Raw genomic sequence first — 20,331 nt, 5'->3', positions numbered from 1 at the left:
ATATGGGTGGTGTGGTTCTGCAGGTGTGGTTCTGTAGGTGTGGTTCTGTAGGTGTGGTTCTGTATGGGCTGTGTGGTTCTGTAGGTGTGGTTCTGCAGGTGTGGTTCTGTACGTGTGGTTCTGTAGGTGTGGTTCTATATGGGCGGTGTGGTTCTGTAGGTGTGGTTCTGTAGGTGTGGTTCTGTAGGTGTGGTTCTGTACGTGTGGTTCTGTAGGTGTGGTTCTATATGGGCGGTGTGGTTCTGTAGGTGTGGCTCTGTAGGTGTGGTTCTGTAGGTGTGGTTCTGTACGTGTGGTTCTGTAGGTGTGGTTCTGTACGTGTGGTTCTGTAGGTGTGGTTCTATATGGGCGGTGTGGTTCTGTAGGTGTGGCTCTGTAGGTGTGGTTCTGTAGGTGTGGTTCTGTACGTGTGGTTCTGTAGGTGTGGTTCTATATGGGCGGTGTGGTTCTGTAGGTGTGGTTCTGTAGGTGTGGTTCTGTAGGTGTGGTTCTGTATGGGCTGTGTGGTTCTGTAGGTGTGGTTCTGTAGGTGTGGTTCTGCAGGTGTGGTTCTGTATGGGCTGTGTGGTTCTGTAGGTGTGGTTCTGTAGGTGTGGTTCTGTAGGTATGGTTCTGTAGGTGTGGTTCTGTAGGTGTGGTTCTGTAGGTGTGGTTCTGTAGGTGTGGTTCTGTAGGTGTGGTTCTGTAGGTATGGTTCTGTAGGTATGGTTCTGTAGGTGTGGTTCTGTAGGTGTGGTTCTGTATGGGATGTGTGGTTATGTAGGTGTGGTTCTGTAGGTGTGGTTCTGTAGGTGTGGTTCTGTAGGTGTGGTTCTGTATGGGCTGTGTGGTTCTGTAGGTGTGGTTCTGTAGGTGTGGTTCTATATGGGCGGTGTGGTTCTGTAGGTGTGGTTCTGTAGGTGTGGTTCTGTAGGTATGGTTCTGTAGGTGTGGTTCTGTAGGTGTGGTTCTGTAGGTGTGGTTCTGTATGGGATGTGTGGTTATGTAGGTGTGGTTCTGTAGGTGTGGTTCTGTATGGGATGTGTGGTTATGTAGGTGTGGTTCTGTAGGTGTGGTTTTGTATGGGCTGTGTGGTTCTGTAGGTGTGGTTCTGTAGGTGTGGTTCTGTAGGTGTGGTTCTATATGGGCTGTGTGGTTCTGTAGGTGTGGTTCTGTAGGTGTGGTTCTGTAGGTGTGGTTCTGTAGGTGTGGTTCTATAGGTGTGGTTCTGTATGGGTGGTTCTATATGGGTGGTGTGGTTCTGCAGGTGTGGTTCTGTAGGTGTGGTTCTGTAGGTGTGGTTCTGTATGGGCTGTGTGGTTCTGTAGGTGTGGTTCTGCAGGTGTGGTTCTGTACGTGTGGTTCTGTAGGTGTGGTTCTATATGGGCGGTGTGGTTCTGTAGGTGTGGTTCTGTAGGTGTGGTTCTGTAGGTGTGGTTCTGTACGTGTGGTTCTGTAGGTGTGGTTCTATATGGGCGGTGTGGTTCTGTAGGTGTGGCTCTGTAGGTGTGGTTCTGTAGGTGTGGTTCTGTACGTGTGGTTCTGTAGGTGTGGTTCTGTACGTGTGGTTCTGTAGGTGTGGTTCTATATGGGCGGTGTGGTTCTGTAGGTGTGGCTCTGTAGGTGTGGTTCTGTAGGTGTGGTTCTGTACGTGTGGTTCTGTAGGTGTGGTTCTATATGGGCGGTGTGGTTCTGTAGGTGTGGTTCTGTAGGTGTGGTTCTGTAGGTGTGGTTCTGTATGGGCTGTGTGGTTCTGTAGGTGTGGTTCTGTAGGTGTGGTTCTGCAGGTGTGGTTCTGTATGGGCTGTGTGGTTCTGTAGGTGTGGTTCTGTAGGTGTGGTTCTGTAGGTATGGTTCTGTAGGTGTGGTTCTGTAGGTGTGGTTCTGTAGGTGTGGTTCTGTAGGTGTGGTTCTGTAGGTGTGGTTCTGTAGGTATGGTTCTGTAGGTATGGTTCTGTAGGTGTGGTTCTGTAGGTGTGGTTCTGTAGGTGTGGTTCTGTATGGGATGTGTGGTTATGTAGGTGTGGTTCTGTAGGTGTGGTTCTGTAGGTGTGGTTCTGTAGGTGTGGTTCTGTATGGGCTGTGTGGTTCTGTAGGTGTGGTTCTGTAGGTGTGGTTCTATATGGGCGGTGTGGTTCTGTAGGTGTGGTTCTGTAGGTGTGGTTCTGTAGGTATGGTTCTGTAGGTGTGGTTCTGTAGGTGTGGTTCTGTAGGTGTGGTTCTGTAGGTGTGGTTCTGTATGGGATGTGTGGTTATGTAGGTGTGGTTCTGTAGGTGTGGTTCTGTAGGTGTGGTTCTGTATGGGATGTGTGGTTATGTAGGTGTGGTTCTGTAGGTGTGGTTTTGTATGGGCTGTGTGGTTCTGTAGGTGTGGTTCTGTAGGTGTGGTTCTGTATGGGCTGTGTGGTTCTGTAGGTGTGGTTCTGTAGGTGTGGTTCTGTAGGTGTGGTTCTATATGGGCTGTGTGGTTCTGTAGGTGTGGTTCTGTAGGTGTGGTTCTGTAGGTGTGGTTCTGTAGGTGTGGTTCTATAGGTGTGGTTCTGTATGGGTGGTTCTATATGGGTGGTGTGGTTCTGCAGGTGTGGTTCTGTAGGTGTGGTTCTGTAGGTGTGGTTCTATATGGGCGGTGTGGTTCTGTAGGTGTGGTTCTGTAGGTGTGGTTCTGTAGGTGTGGTTCTGTACGTGTGGTTCTGTAGGTGTGGTTCTATATGGGCGGTGTGGTTCTGTAGGTGTGGCTCTGTAGGTGTGGTTCTGTAGGTGTGGTTCTGTACGTGTGGTTCTGTAGGTGTGGTTCTGTACGTGTGGTTCTGTAGGTGTGGTTCTATATGGGCGGTGTGGTTCTGTAGGTGTGGCTCTGTAGGTGTGGTTCTGTAGGTGTGGTTCTGTACGTGTGGTTCTGTAGGTGTGGTTCTATATGGGCGGTGTGGTTCTGTAGGTGTGGTTCTGTAGGTGTGGTTCTGTAGGTGTGGTTCTGTATGGGCTGTGTGGTTCTGTAGGTGTGGTTCTGTAGGTGTGGTTCTGCAGGTGTGGTTCTGTATGGGCTGTGTGGTTCTGTAGGTGTGGTTCTGTAGGTGTGGTTCTGTAGGTATGGTTCTGTAGGTGTGGTTCTGTAGGTGTGGTTCTGTAGGTGTGGTTCTGTAGGTGTGGTTCTGTAGGTGTGGTTCTGTAGGTATGGTTCTGTAGGTATGGTTCTGTAGGTGTGGTTCTGTAGGTGTGGTTCTGTAGGTGTGGTTCTGTATGGGATGTGTGGTTATGTAGGTGTGGTTCTGTAGGTGTGGTTCTGTAGGTGTGGTTCTGTAGGTGTGGTTCTGTATGGGCTGTGTGGTTCTGTAGGTGTGGTTCTGTAGGTGTGGTTCTATATGGGCGGTGTGGTTCTGTAGGTGTGGTTCTGTAGGTGTGGTTCTGTAGGTATGGTTCTGTAGGTGTGGTTCTGTAGGTGTGGTTCTGTAGGTGTGGTTCTGTATGGGATGTGTGGTTATGTAGGTGTGGTTCTGTAGGTGTGGTTCTGTAGGTGTGGTTCTGTATGGGATGTGTGGTTATGTAGGTGTGGTTCTGTAGGTGTGGTTTTGTATGGGCTGTGTGGTTCTGTAGGTGTGGTTCTGTAGGTGTGGTTCTGTATGGGCTGTGTGGTTCTGTAGGTGTGGTTCTGTAGGTGTGGTTCTGTAGGTGTGGTTCTATATGGGCTGTGTGGTTCTGTAGGTGTGGTTCTGTAGGTGTGGTTCTGTAGGTGTGGTTCTGTAGGTGTGGTTCTATAGGTGTGGTTCTGTATGGGTGGTTCTATATGGGTGGTGTGGTTCTGCAGGTGTGGTTCTGTAGGTGTGGTTCTGTAGGTGTGGTTCTATATGGGCGGTGTGGTTCTGTAGGTGTGGTTCTGTAGGTGTGGTTCTGTAGGTGTGGTTCTGTAGGTGTGGTTCTGCAGGTGTGGTTCTGTAGGTGTGGTTCTGTAGGTGTGGTTCTGTAGGTGTGGTTCTGCAGCAGCGAGGTAGTCCACCTTTGTCCCGCTTGGCGAAGCAGCGAGTCTCAGCGCCGCGCCGACGCGGTGAGGAGGAGGAGGCCCCCTGGGCCACGGCCGCTCCCGCAGGGACGTCGCGGAAAATGTCGCAGCTCAGGTTGCGGAGGATGCACACACTGTTCTCTACAGCCTGTAAGTACAGCGTGTACACACACACACTGTTCTCTACAGCCTGTAAGTACACACACACAAACACTGTTCTCTACAGCCTGTAAGTACAGCGTGTACACACACACACTGTTCTCTACAGCCTGTAAGTACACACACACAAACACTGTTCTCTACAGCCTGTAAGTACAGCGTGTACACACACACACTGTTCTCTACAGCCTGTAAGTACACACACACAAACACTGTTCTCTACAGCCTGTAAGTACACACACACACACACTGTTCTCTACAGCCTGTAAGTACACACACACACACACTGTTCTCTACAGCCTGTAAGTACAGCGTGTACACACACACACACTGTTCTCTACAGCCTGTAAGTACACACACACTGTTCTCTACAGCCTGTAAGTACACACACACACACACTGTTCTCTACAGCCTGCAAATACAGCATGTACACACACACACTGTTCTCTACAGCCTGCAAATACAGCGTGTACACACACACACTGTTCTCTACAGCCTGTAAGTACACACACACAAACACACACACTGTTCTCTACAGCCTGTAAGTACAGCGTGTACACACACACACTGTTCTCTACAGCCTGCAAATACAGCGTGTACACACACACACTGTTCTCTACAGCCTGTAAGTACACACACACAAACACACACACTGTTCTCTACAGCCTGCAAATACAGCGTGTACACACACACACTGTTCTCTACAGCCTGTAAGTACACACACACAAACACACACACTGTTCTCTACAGCCTGCAAATACAGCATGTACACACACACACTGTTCTCTACAGCCTGTAAGTACACACACACAAACACCCACACTGTTCTCTACAGCCTGTAAGTACAGCGTGTACACACACACACACAAACACACTGTTCTCTACAGCCTGTAAGTACACACACACAAACACACTGTTCTCTACAGCCTACAAATACAGCGTACACACACTGTTCTCTACAGCCTGTAAGTACACACACTGTTCTCTACAGCCTACAAATACAGCGTGTACACACACACACTGTTCTCTACAGCCTGTAAGTACACACACACAAACACACACACTGTTCTCTACAGCCTGCAAATACAGCATGTACACACACACACTGTTCTCTACAGCCTGTAAGTACACACACACAAACACCCACACTGTTCTCTACAGCCTGTAAGTACAGCGTGTACACACACACACACAAACACACTGTTCTCTACAGCCTGTAAGTACACACACACAAACACACTGTTCTCTACAGCCTACAAATACAGCGTACACACACTGTTCTCTACAGCCTGTAAGTACACACACTGTTCTCTACAGCCTACAAATACAGCGTGTACACACACACTGTTATCTACAGCGTGTACACACACACACTGTTCTCTACAGCCTACAAATACAGCGTACACACACTGTTCTCTACAGCCTGTAAGTACACACACTGTTCTCTACAGCCTACAAATACAGCGTGTACACACACACTGTTCTCTACAGCGTGTACACACACACACTGTTCTCTACAGCCTACAAATACAGCGTACACACACTGTTCTCTACAGCCTACAAATACAGCGTGTACACACACACACAATGTTGTATACAGCCTGCAAATACACAAACACTGTTCTCTACAGCCTACAAATACAGCGTGTACACACACTGTTCTCTACAGCCTGTAAGTACACACACACTGTTCTCTACAGCCTACAAATACAGCGTACACACACACTGTTCTCTACAGCCTACAAATACAGCGTACACACACACTGTTCTCTACAGCCTGCAAATACAGCGTACACACACACTGTTCTCTACAGCCTACAAATACAGCGTACACACACACACAAACACACTGTTGTCTACAGCCTACAAATACAGCACACACACACACTGTTCTCTACAGCCTGTAAGTACAGCGTGTACACACACACACAAACACACTGTTCTCTACAGCCTGCAAATACAGCGTGTACACACACACACTGTTCTCTACAGCCTGTAAGTACAGCGTGTACACACACACACAATGTTCTCTACAGTGTACACACACTGTTCTCTACAGCCTGCAAATACAGCATACACACACACACAAACACACTGTTGTCTACAGCCTGCAAATACAGCGTGTACACACACACACTGTTCTCTACAGCCTGTAAGTACAGCGTGTACACACACACACAATGTTCTCTACAGTGTACACACACACTGTTCTCTACAGCCTGCAAATACACACACACACTGTTCTCTACAGCCTGCAAATACAGCATACACACACACACTGTTCTCTACAGCCTACAAATACAGCGTGTACACACTGTTGTCTACAGCCTACAAATACACACACACAATGTTGTATACAGCCTGCAAATACACACACACAATGTTGTATACAGCGTACACACACTGTTCTCTACAGCCTACAAATACACACACACACTGTTCTCTACAGCCTGCAAATACACACACACACACTGTTCTCTACAGCCTGTAAGTACAGCGTGTACACACTGTTGTCTACAGCGTACACACACACACTGTTGTCTACAGCCTACAAATACACACACACACTGTTCTCTACAGCCTACAAATACAGCGTACACACACACACACTGTTCTCTACAGCCTACAAATACAGCATACACACACTGTTCTCTACAGCCTACAAGTACAGCGTACACACACTGTTGTCTACAGCCTACAAATACAGCGTGTATACACACACACACTGTTCTCTACAGCCTACAAATACACACACACACACAGTTGTATACAGCCTGTAAATACACACACACACTGTTCTCTACAGCCTACAAATACACACACACACACTGTTCTCTACAGCCTGTAAATACACACACACACTGTTGTCTACAGCCTACAAATACAGCGTACACACTGTTGTATACAGCGTACACACACACACTGTTGTCTACAGCCTGCAAGTACACACACACACACTGTTCTCTACAGCCTACAAATACAGCGTGTACACACACACACTGTTGTATACAGCGTACACACACACTGTTCTCTACAGCCTGCAAATACACACACACACTGTTCTCTACAGCCTGTAAGTACAGCGTGTACACACACACTGTTGTCTACAGCCTGTAAGTACACACACACACTGTTGTATACAGCGTACACACACACACTGTTCTCTACAGCCTGCAAATACACACACACACACTGTTGTCTACAGCCTGTAAGTACACACACACACAAACACACTGTTGTCTACAGCCTGTAAGTACACACACACAAACACACTGTTGTCTACAGCGTACACACACACACACTGTTCTCTACAGCCTACAAATACACACACACACTGTTCTCTACAGCCTGTAAATACACACACACTGTTCTCTACAGCCTGTAAGTACACACACACTGTTCTCTACAGCCTGTAAGTACACACACACACACACACTGTTCTCTACAGCCTGCAAATACAGCATACACACACACACTGTTCTCTACAGCCTACAAATACAGCATACACACACTGTTCTCTACAGCCTACAAATACACACACACTGTTGTATACAGCCTGTAAGTACACACACACACACTGTTCTCTACAGCCTGCAAGTACACACACACACACACTGTTGTATACAGCCTGCAAGTACACACACACACACACACTGTTCTCTACAGCCTGCAAGTACACACACACACTGTTCTCTACAGCCTGCAAGTACAGCGTACACACACACACACTGTTCTCTACAGCCTGTAAATACACACACACACACTGTTCTCTACAGCCTGCAAGTACACACACACACACTGTTGTCTACAGCCTGTAAGTACACACACACACACTGTTGTCTACAGCCTGTAAGTACACACACACACTGTTCTCTACAGCCTGCAAATACACACACACACTGTTCTCTACAGCCTGTAAATACACACACACACTGTTCTCTACAGCCTGTAAATACAGCGTACACACTGTTGTATACAGCGTACACACACACACTGTTCTCTACAGCCTGCAAGTACACACACACACACTGTTGTCTACAGCCTGCAAGTACACACACACACACACTGTTCTCTACAGCCTGTAAGTACAGCGTACACACACACACACACTGTTGTATACAGCGTACACACACACACTGTTCTCTACAGCCTGCAAGTACACACACACACACTGTTGTCTACAGCCTGCAAGTACACACACACACACTGTTCTCTACAGCCTGCAAGTACAGCGTACACACACACACACACTGTTCTCTACAGCCTGCAAGTACACCACGGTGGTGGTGGTGATGGTGGTGGTGGTTGTCGTGGTGGTGGTGGTTGTGGTGGTGGTGATGGTTGTGATGGTGGTGGTGGTTGTGGTGGTGGTGATGGTTGTGGCGGTTGTGGTGGTGGTGGTTGTGGTGATGGTGGTGATGGTTGTGGTGGCGGTTGTGGTGGTGGTGGTTGTGGTGGTGGTGGTTGTGGTCACCACCTTGGTGTCCGTGTTGTGGTCCTCAAGTGCCGAGCAGACAAAGTGGAGCAGGGAGTCCACCAGCCCCTCGCACTGACGCATGCGCAACCGCACGTCCGCCCCGGCCGAGCTGACGTTCCTGCAACGTTCACGCAACGTCCACACGCGACGTTCACGCAACGTTCACGCAACGTTCACACGCAACGTTCACGCAACGTCCACACGCAACGTTCACGCAACGTTCACACGCAACGTTCCTGCAACGTTCACGCAACGTTCACACGCAACGTTCACACGCAACGTTCACACGCAACGTTCACACGCAACGTTCACGCGCAACGTTCACGCGCAACGTTCACACGCAACGTTCACGCAACGTTCACACGCAACGTTCACGCAACGTTCACGCAACGTTCACACGCAACGTTCACACGCAACGTTCACGCAACGTTCACACGCAACGTTCACGCAACGTTCACGCAACGTTCACACGCAACGTTCACACGCAACGTTCACACGCAACGTTCACGCAACGTCCACACGCAACGTTCACACGCAACGTTCACACGCAACGTTCACGCAACGTTCACGCAACGTCCACACGCAACGTTCACACGCAACGTTCACACGCAACGTTCACACGCAACGTTCACGCAACGTTCACGCAACGTTCACGCGCAACGTCCACACGCAACGTTCACGCAACGTCCACGCGCAACGTCCACACGCAACGTTCACACGCAACGTCCACACGCAACGTTCACGCAACGTTCACACGCAACGTTCACACGCAACGTTCCTGCAACGTTCACGCAACGTCCACACGCAACGTTCACGCAACGTTCACGCAACGTCCACACGCAACGTCCACACGCAACGTCCACACGCAACGTTCACACGCAACGTTCACACGCAACGTTCACACGCAACGTTCACACGCAACGTTCACGCAACGTCCACACGCAACGTCCACACGCAACGTTCACACGCAACGTTCACACGCAACGTTCACACGCAACGTTCACACGCAACGTTCACACGCAACGTTCACGCAACGTCCACACGCAACGTCCACACGCAACGTTCACGCAACGTCCACACGCAACGTTCACGCAACGTTCACACGCAACGTTCACACGCAACGTTCACACGCAACGTTCACACGCAACGTTCACGCAACGTTCACACGCAACGTCCACACGCAACGTTCACACGCAACGTTCACACGCAACGTTCACACGCAACGTTCACGCAACGTTCACACGCAACGTTCACACGCAACGTTCACACGCAACGTTCACACGCAACGTTCACACGCAACGTTCACACGCAACGTTCACACGCAACGTTCACACGCAACGTTCACACGCAACGTTCACACGCAACGTTCACACGCAACGTTCACACGCAACGTTCACACGCAACGTTCACACGCAACGTTCACACGCAACGTCCACACGCAACGTTCACGCAACGTTCACACGCAACGTTCACACGCAACGTTCACACGCAACGTTCACACGCAACGTTCACGCAACGTTCACACGCAACGTTCACACGCAACGTTCACACGCAACGTTCACGCAACGTTCACGCAACGTTCACACGCAACGTTCACGCAACGTCCACACGCAACGTTCACACGCAACGTTCACGCAACGTTCACGCAACGTCCACACGCAACGTTCACGCAACGTTCACACGCAACGTTCACGCAACGTTCACACGCAACGTTCACACGCAACGTTCACACGCAACGTTCACACGCAACGTTCACACGCAACGTTCACACGCAACGTTCACACGCAACGTTCACACGCAACGTTCACACGCAACGTTCACACGCAACGTTCACACGCAACGTTCACACGCAACGTTCACACGCAACGTTCACGCAACGTTCACACGCAACGTTCACACGCAACGTTCACACGCAACGTTCACACGCAACGTTCACACGCAACGTTCACACGCAACGTTCACACGCAACGTTCACGCAACGTTCACACGCAACGTTCACACGCAACGTTCACGCAACGTTCACACGCGACGTTCACACGCAACGTCCACACGCAACGTTCACACGCAACGTTCACGCAACGTTCACACGCAACGTTCACGCAACGTTCACACGCAACGTTCACGCAACGTTCACACGCAACGTTCACACGCAACGTTCACGCAACGTTCACACGCAACGTTCACACGCAACGTTCACACGCAACGTTCACACGCAACGTTCACACGCAACGTTCACACGCAACGTTCACACGCAACGTTCACACGCAACGTTCACACGCAACGTTCACACGCAACGTTCACACGCAACGTTCACGCAACGTTCACACGCAACGTTCACACGCAACGTTCACACGCAACGTTCACACGCAACGTCCACACGCAACGTTCACACGCAACGTTCACACGCAACGTTCACACGCAACGTTCACGCAACGTTCACACGCAACGTTCACACGCAACGTTCACACGCAACGTTCACACGCAACGTTCACACGCAACGTTCACACGCAACGTTCACACGCAACGTTCACACGCAACGTTCACACGCAACGTCCACACGCAACGTTCACACGCAACGTTCACACGCAACGTCCACACGCAACGTTCACGCAACGTTCACGCAACGGCCGTGAGTGGCCGCGTGTACACCTGGCTGCGTGTGTGGCTGTGTGTGTGGCTGTGTGTGTGTGTGGCTGTGTGTGGCTGTGTGTGTGTGTCTGTGTGTGCGTGTGTGGCTGTGTGTGTGGCTGTGTGTGGCTGCGTGTGTGGCTGTGTGTGTGGCTGTGTGTGTGGCTGCGTGTGTGTCTGTGTGTGTGTGTCTGTGTGTGTGTGTATGTCTGTGTGTGTGTGGCTGCTTGTGTGTGTGTGGGTGTGTGTCTGTGTGTGGCTGTGTGTGTGTGTCTGCGTGTGTGTCTGTGTCTGGCTGCGTGTGTCTGCGTGTGTCTGCGTGCGCAGCTGCGTGTGTGTCTGCGTGCGTGGCTGTGTGTGTGTCTGTGTGTGTATGTCTGCGAAACGTGGACCCCCCTAATGGAACATCTTCGCCGGTTAGAAACATTTAGGCTGGCCTGCCTACGATCCATCCTGGGTTTAACCAGACTGGATTGTGTGAGGAGCTCACAAATCCTTGAAAGATCTGGGCAGGGTCCCATCGGTGAGCTCCTCCGGCAGGCAAGGCTGCGATGGCTGGGTCATGTAGCCCGCATGCCCAGCCACCGCATGCCGAAACAGCTTTTGTTTGGCCGGATTGAGGGGGCTAAGTGGGCGCGGCACGGGCTAGAGAAGAGATGGAGTGATGTGGTACAGGAGGACGTGGAGCTGAGTGGACTTGCCGATGACTGGTACCAGCGGTGTCAAGATCGGCCTCTGTGGAGGAGGCTCGTGAAGGACGCTACTGGGCAGTTGGAGGCAGTCGCCCTCCAACAACAACGGAGGGCGGAGGAGCGACGCTCACAACAGCGAGCGGAGCGCCGGGTGGCTAAAGCACAGCAGGTTGGCACAGTAGGGGGCACAGGTGGTGCATCAGCCAGTCATCTCAGTCAGTCGACCCATGGCACCTGGGTCTGCCCCGTGACCTCCTGCCAGCGGGCGTTCGACACTTCACGTGGCCTCAGGGTGCACATAGCCTGGCACAAGCGTCGTGGTGACGTCACCGCCACTTAGTGGCGAATGGCGGTTGTTGTTGTTGTTGTTGTTGTGTGTGTGTATGTGTGTGTCTGTGTGTGTGTGTCTGTGTGTCTGTGTCTGGCTGCGTGTGTGTCTTTGTGTGTCTGCGTGCGCAGCTGCGTGTGTGGCTGCGTGTGCGTGTGTGTGTCTGCGTGTGTCTGCGTGTGTGTGTCTGCGTGTGTGTGTGTGCCCTTTCCAGGAAAGGGTGGTCCTGCACAGATGCCATATTTTCTGTCCGTCTGCTACAGCAGAGGTGTAGGGAATTCCAGCAAGACCTACATCTCTGCTTTATTGACCTGGTCAAGGCCTATGATACCATCAGTAGGCCTGGGCTCTGGGTTGTTCTTCGTGCTTTTGGAGTACCTGACCCTCTGCTCACGATCATTAAAAACCTTCATGATGGTGAGCGGGCCCGGGTAAAACTACGTGGCCGGGAGTCAGAGCCATTCCTGTACACCTTGGGGTGCGACAGGGATGTCCTCTGGCTCCCACATTATTTAACATCTATTTTGACCACGTAGTTCGTGAAGCCTTCAATAGCTGTACCGGGGGAATCTCCATTTGGTACAGATATAATGGGAGGCTGATCGATGCCCGGGTGCGGTCAAGGGATGGCTCGCTATTGCTCAACCACGTTATGTATGCCGATGATTTGGTAATAGCTGCTCATTCAGAGGAGGAGTTGGAGGCGCTGCTGCTGAGACTGGAGCGTGCCACTAAGAGGTGGGGCCTTACCATCAGCCCCACCAAAACTAAGCACCTGCCTTGGGTATTTTGTACCATCGGACACTCCACCCCCACAACTCCCAATCGGTGATGGGGCAGTTGTGGAGAGAGTGGAGAGTTTCCCATACCTGGGCAGTGTGCTTATGACCAGCTCCAGTTTAACAGCAGAGGTTTCACTCCGAATCAGTCGAGCGACAATATCTTTTCATCGGTTGCGTAATGCTGTGTGGAAGCTACCTGGTCTGTCGATCCGCACTAAGCTTCAGGTCTTCTCGGCCACGGTCATTCCCTCCCTTCTCTACGCTTGTGAAACGTGGACCCCCCTAATGGAACATCTTCGCCGGTTAGAAACATTTAGGCTGGCCTGCCTACGATCCATCCTGGGTTTAACCAGACTGGATTGTGTGAGGAGCTCACAAATCCTCGAAAGATCTGGACAAAGTCCCATCGGTGAGCTCCTCCGGCAGGCAAGGCTGCGTTGGCTGGGTCACGTAGCCCGCATGCCCAGCCACAGCATGCCGAAACAGCTTTTGTTCAACCGGATCGAGGGGGCTAAACGGGCGCGGCACGGGCTAGAGAAGAGATGGAGTGACGTGGTACAGGAGGACGTGGAGCTGAGTGGACTTGCCGATGACCGGTACCAGCGGTGTCAAGATCGGCCTCTGTGGAGGAGGCTCGTGAAGGACGCTACTGGGCAGTTGGAGGCAGTCGCCCTCCAACAACAACGGAGGGCGGAGGAGCGACGCTCACAACAACGAGCGGAGCGCCGGGTGGCTAAAGCACAGCAGGTTGGCAGAGTAGGGGGCACAGGTGGTGCATCAGCCAGTCATCTCGGTCAGTCGACCCGTGGCACCTGGGTCTGCCCCGTGACCTCCTGCCAGCGGGCGTTCGACACTTCACGTGATAGCCTCAAGGTGCATGGCCTGGCACAAGCGTCGTGGTGACGTCACCGCCACTTAGTGGCGAATGGCGGTTGTTGTTGTTGTCTGTGTGTGTGTCTGTGTGTGTGTGTCTGCGTGTGTGTGTATCTGTGTGTGTGTATCTGCGCGTGTGTTTGTGTGTGTCTGCGTGTGCGAGTCTGAGTGTGTGTGTCTGCGTGTGTGTGTGTGTCTGCGTGTGTGTTTGTGTGTGTGCGTGTGTGTGTGTGTGGCGTACCTGAGGCACCCGGTGGTGTTGCGGAAGGCGTTGGAGGGCGAGGTTGGCGAGGGCTGCGAGGCGCCGGGGCTGGCGTGCCAGCCGCTCTCAGGCCCGACCACACGCTCCACCAGCACGCCCAGACCACGCTCCACCAGCGCCTTCTTCAGCGGCTCGTGGGACGACAGGTTCCAGAGCGTGCCTGGGTGGGGGTCACCACTGAGGTCACCACTGAGGTCATCACTGAGGTCATCTCTGGGGTCACCACTGAGGTCATCACCGGGGTCACCTCTGGGGTCATCACTGGGGTCATCACGACAGGTTCCAGAGCGTGCCTGGGTGGGGGTCATCACTGAGGTCATCACTGAGGTCATCTCTGGGGTCACCACCGGGGTCACCTCTGGGGTCACCACCGGGGTCACCACTGGGGTCACCACCGGGGTCACCACGACAGGTTCCAGAGCGTGCCTGGGTGGGGGTCACCACTGAGGTCACCACTGAGGTCATCTCTGGGGTCACCACCGGGGTCACCTCTGGGGTCACCTCTGGGGTCACCACGACAGGTTCCAGAGCGTGCCTGGGTGGGGGTCACCACTGAGGTCATCACTGAGGTCATCACTGAGGTCATCTCTGGGGTCACCACTGAGGTCATCACCGGGGTCACCACCGGGGTCATCTCTGAGGTCATCACCGAGGTCATCTCTGGGGTCACCACGACAGGTTCCAGAGCGTGCCTGGGTGGGGGTCACCACTGAGGTCATCACTGAGGTCATCTCTGGGGTCATCACCGAGGTCATCTCTGGGGTCACCTCTGGGGTCACCTCTGGGGTCATCACGACAGGTTCCAGAGCATGCCTGGGTGGGGGTCACCACTGAGGTCATCTCCAGGGTCATCTCTGGGGTCACCACCGGGGTCACCTCTGGGGTCACCACCGGGGTCACCTCTGGGGTCACCACCGGGGGTAACCTCTGGGGTCACCTCTGGGGTCATCACGACAGGTTCCAGAGCGTGCCTGGGTGGGGGTCACCACTGAGGTCATCACTGAGGTCATCACTGGGGTCATCACTGGGGTCATCACTGGGGTCATCACTGGGGTCACCACCGGGGTCACCACCGGGGTCACCTCTGGGGTCACCACCGGGGTCATCACTGAGGTCACCTCTGGGGTCACCACGACAGGTTCCAGAGCATCCCTGGGTGGGGGTCATTACTGAGGTCATCACTGAGGTCATCACTGAGGTCATCTCTGGGGTCACCACCGGGGTCACCTCTGGGGTCACCTCTGGGGTCATCACGACAGGTTCCAGAGCGTCCCTGGGTGGGGGTCATCGCTGAGGTCATCACCGGGGGCACCACCGGGGTCATCACTGGGGTCATCACTGGGGTCATCACTGAGGTCATCACCGGGGGCACCACCGGGGTCATCACTGGGGTCATCACCGAGGTCATCACTGAGGTCATCACTGGGGTCACCACCGGGGTCATCACTGGGGTCATCACTGAGGTCATCTCTGGGGTCATCACTGGGGTCACCACCGGGGTCATCACTGGGGTCATCACTGGGGTCATCTCTGGGGTCACCACGACAGGTTCCAGAGCATCCCTGGGGGTGGTGATCTGCTGGTGACCTGGTGGTGACCTGGTGGTGACCTGGTGGTGACCTGGTGGTGACCTGGTCGTGACCTGGTCGTGAACTAGTCGTGACCTGCTGGTGACCTGCTGGTGACCTGCTGGTGACCTGCTAGTGACCTGCTGGTGACCTGGTCGTGACCTGGTCGTGACCTGCTGGTGACCTGCTGGTGACCTGCTGGTGACCTGCTGGTGACCTGCTGGTGACCTGCTGGTGACCTGCTGGTGACCTGGTCGTGACCTGGTCGTGACCTGCTGGTGACCTGCTGGTGACCTGCTGGTGACCTGCTGGTGACCTGCTGGTGACCTGCTAGTGACCTGCTGGTGACCTGGTCGTGACCTGGTCGTGACCTGCTGGTGACCTGCTGGTGACCTGGCGGTGAGTGCAGCAGGCTAATGAGACCGGTGGCGAGCACGGGGGGTGAGTGAGTGGTGAGTGGTGGTGAGCGGTGAGCGAGTGGTGGTGGTGAGCGAGTGGTGGTGGTGAGTGGTGGTGGTGAGTGATGGTGGTGAGCGACTGGTGGTGGTGAGTGGTGGTGATGAGTGGTGGTGGCGAGTGGTGGTGAGCGAGTGGTGGTGGTGAGTGAAGGGTGAGCGAGTGGTGGTGGTGGTGAGTGAGTGGTGAGTGGTGAGCGAGTGGTGGTGGTGAGTGAAGGGTGAGCGAATGGTGGTGGTGGTGAGTGGTGAGTGAGTGGTGAGTGGTACCGGTGACCACGTCCACGATGGCCGGGTTGTGTGTGCGCTGCAGCAGGCCGATGAGGGCCGTGATGATGGTGAGTGGTGGTGGTGAGTGGTGGTGGTGAGCGGTGGTGGTGAGTGGTGGTGGTGAGTGGTGGCGGTGAGCGAGTGGTGGTGAGTGGTGGTGAGCGAGGGGTGAGTGGTACCGGTGACCACGTCCACGATGGCCGGGTTGTGTGTGCGCTGCAGCAGGCCGATGAGGGCCGTGATCCCGTCGGAGTCTTTCACCGCCAGCTTGTTCTGGACGTCGCGCCCGTAGCTGATGTTCCGCAGGGCCCCACACGCACTGCGCTGCACCTGGGTGGCGGGGACGGGGGCACGGGGGGGTTAGGACACACACACAGACACACAGACACACACACAGACAGACACAGACACACACACACAGACACACAGACACACACACACACACAGACAGACACAGACACACACACACAGACACACAGACACACAGACACACACACACAGACAGACACAGACACACACACACACACACAGATACACACACACACAGCCACACACACACACAGATACACACACAGCCACACACACACACACAGACACACACACACAGAAACACACACACACACACGCACACAGACAGACACAGAGACACACACACAGACATAACCACACACACAGACATAACCACACACAGCCACACACACACACAGACAGCCACACACAGCCACACACACACACAGAGACACACAGACAGCCACACACAGCCACACACACACAGCCACACACACACAGCCACACACAGCCACACACACACACACAGAGATACACAGCCACACACACACACATACACACAGACACACAGCCACACACACACACAGCCACACACACAGAGACACACACACAGCCACACACGCAGCCACACACACAGAGACACACACACACACAGAGACACACAGCCACACACAGCGCCACACACACACAGAGACACACACAGAGACACACGTGAACCCCACTAACCCCACCTTACCCACCACCACCACCACCCCCCACCACCACCCCCCACCACCACCCCCCACCACCACCCCCACCCCCCACCACCACCACCCCCACCACCACCACCACCCCCCACCCCCACCACCACCACCACCCCCACCCACCACCACCACACCCCACCCCACCTCTTCGTCGACGTCGTCCAGCAGAGCCACGAGGGCCCTCACTCCGCGGGCCTCCCGCACGGCGGCCTTGGCGCGCTCGTTCTCGTAGCAGGCGTGCTGCAGGTAAGCCGCCGCGTTGGCCCTCACGGCCGAGGCCACGTCGCCCCGCAGCAGGGCCACCACCTCGCCCGCCCCGGGCTGCGGCTGGGCGTAGCCCCCGCCAGAGGCGTAGCCCAGGCGGTCGAGGCTGGCCAGGCTGCCGTGTTCGGAGCGGCCCGGCGGAGGGTAGAACGGGCGGCCTTGGTCGGCCAGGGAGTTGAGCTCGTCACATGACCTGGGGCGATGGTGGGTGGTGGAGGTGGAGGGATGGGGGTGGAGGTGGAGTAGGGGCGAGTGTGTAATGGAACATCTTCGCCGGTTAGAGACATTCAGGCTGGCCCTGCCTACGATCCATCCTGGGTTTAACCTGCAGGCTGGATTGTGTGAGGAGCTCACAAATCTTTGAAAGGTCTGGGCAGGGTCCCATCGGTGAGCTCCTCCGGCGGGCAAGGCTGCGTTGGCTGGGTCATGTAGCCCGCATGCCCAGCCACCGCATGCCGAAACAGCTTTTGTTTGGCCGGATTGAGGGGGCTAAGCGGGCGCGGCACGGGCTAGAGAAGAGATGGAGTGATGTGGTACAGGAGGACGTGGAGCTGAGTGGACTTGCCGATGACCGGTACCAGCGGTGTCAAGATCGGCCTCTGTGGAGGAGGCTCGTGAAGGATGCTACTGGGCAGTTGGAGGCAGTCGCCCTCCAACAACAACGGAGGGCGGAGGAGCGACGCTCACAACAACGAGCGGAGCGCCGGGTGGCTAAAGCACAGCAGGTTGGCACAGTAGGGGGCACAGGTGGTGCATCAGCAAGTCATCTCAGTCATCTCAGTCAGTCGACCCATGGCACCTGGGTCTGCCCCGTGACCTCCTGCCAGTGGGCGTTCGACACTTCACGTGGCCTCAAGGTGCACATGGCCTGGCACAAGCGTCGTGGTGATGTCACCGCCACTTAAAGGCGAATGGCGGTTGTTGTTGTTGTTGTGTGTAGTGAGTGAGTAGTGAGTGAGTAGTGAGTGTGTAGTGAGTGTGTAGTGAGTGAGTGTGAGTGTGAGAGTGAGTGAGTGTGTGAGAGTGAGTGTGTGAGAGTGAGTGTGTGAGAGTGTGTGAGAGTGATTGAGAGTGAGTGTGTGAGAGTGATTGTGTGAGTGTGTGTGTGTGAGAGTGTGAGTGTGTGTGTGAGAGTGAGTGTGTGAGGGTGAGTGTGTGAGAGTGTGTGAGTGTGTAGTGTGTGAGAGTGAGTGTGTGAGAGTGAGTAGTGTGTGAGTAGTGTGTGTGAGTGTGTGAGTCGTGTGAGTGAGTGTGAGTAGTGTGTGTGCAGTGAGTGAGTGTGTGAGTCGTGTGAGTGAGTGTGAGTAGTGTGTGTGAGTGTGTGAGTCGTGTGAGTGAGTGTGAGTAGTGTGTGTGCAGTGAGTGAGTGTGTGAGTCGTGTGAGTGAGTGTGAGTAGTGTGTGTGCAGTGAGTGAGTGTGTGAGTAGTGAGTGTGTGTGACAGTGAGTGTGTGAGAGTGAGTGTGAGTGAGAGTGATTGTGAGTGAGAGTGATTGTGTGAGAGTGATTGAGAGTGAGTGTGTGAGAGTGTGTGTGAGAGTGAGTGTGTGAGAGTGTGTGAGTGTGAGTAGTGAGTGTGTGAGAGTGAGTAGTGTGTGTGAGTAGTGTGTGTGAGTGTGTGTGTGAGTAGTGTGTGTGAGTGTGTGTGTGTGAGAGTGTGTGTGAGAGTGTGTGTGAGTGTGAGTAGTGTGTGTGCAGTGAGTGAGTGTGAGTAGTGTGTGTGCAGTGAGTGAGTGTGTGAGTAGTGTGAATGAGTGTGTAGTGCGTGTGAGTAGTGAGTGTGTGTGTGAGAGTGAGTAGTGAGTGAGTGTGTGAGGGTGAGTGTGAGTGAGAGTGAGTGTGTGAGAGTGAGTAGTGTGTGTGTGTAGTGCGTGTGAGTAGTGAGTGTGCTAGTAGTGTGTGTGAGTATGTGTGTGTGAGAGTGTGTGTGAGAGTGTGTGAGTGAGTGTGAGTATGTGTCGTGAGTGTGTGTAGTGAGTGTGAGTAGCGAGTGTGCTAGTAGTGTGTACTGAGTGTGTGTGTGAGAGTGTGTGAGAGTGTGAGTGTGTGTCGTGAGTGTGTGTAGTGAGTGTGAGTAGCGAGTGTGCTAGTAGTGTGTACTGAGTGTGTGTGTGAGAGTGTGTGAGAGTGTGAGTGTGTGTCGTGAGTGTGTGTAGTGAGTGTGAGTAGCGAGTGTGCTAGTAGTGTGTACTGAGTGTGTGTGTGTGAGAGTGTGTGTGAGAGTGTGTGTCGTGAGTGTGTGTAGTGAGTGTGAGTAGTGAGTGTGCTAGTAGTGTGTGTGAGTGTGTGTGAGAGTGTGTGTGAGAGTGTGTGAGTGTGAGTCGTGAGTGTGTGTAGTGAGTGAGTAGCGAGTGTGCTAGTAGTGTGTGTGAGTGTGTGTGAGTGTGTGTGAGTGTGTGTGAGAGTGTGTGAGAGTGAGTGAGTGTGAGTAGTGTGTGTGAGAGTGAGGTGCGTGTGAGTAGTGAGTGTGAGTCATGAGTGTGTGTAGTGAGTGTGAGTAGCGAGTGTGCTAGGAGTGTGTACTGAGTGTGTGTGTGAGTGTGTGTGAAAGTGTGTGAGTGAGTGTGAGT

At 53.7% G+C, this 20,331-nt stretch overlaps 1 long non-coding RNA gene and 1 pseudogene across 1 annotated transcript; one reads left to right on the top strand and one right to left on the bottom strand.

The window, feature by feature from the left end:
* Positions 1-20,331, bottom strand: part of LOC142908249 (splicing regulator ARVCF-like) — a 71,865-nt pseudogene that overhangs the window by 37,811 nt on the left and 13,723 nt on the right.
* Positions 535-2,025, top strand: LOC142908251 (uncharacterized). Its single transcript, XR_012931661.1, has 3 exons — positions 535-791; positions 956-1,049; positions 1,954-2,025. It is a non-coding gene; the product is annotated as an uncharacterized LOC142908251 (long non-coding RNA).

The sequence above is a fragment of the Petromyzon marinus genome, assembly GCF_048934315.1.
Source record: "Petromyzon marinus isolate PM22_M1 ecotype Great Lakes invasive population chromosome 77 unlocalized genomic scaffold, UKy_Petmar_22M1.pri1.0 chr77_unloc.4, whole genome shotgun sequence".
NCBI lineage: Eukaryota > Metazoa > Chordata > Hyperoartia > Petromyzontiformes > Petromyzontidae > Petromyzon > Petromyzon marinus.
Note: the sequence above shows the minus strand (reverse complement) of the source record. Positions and strands in the feature narration are given on the sequence as shown.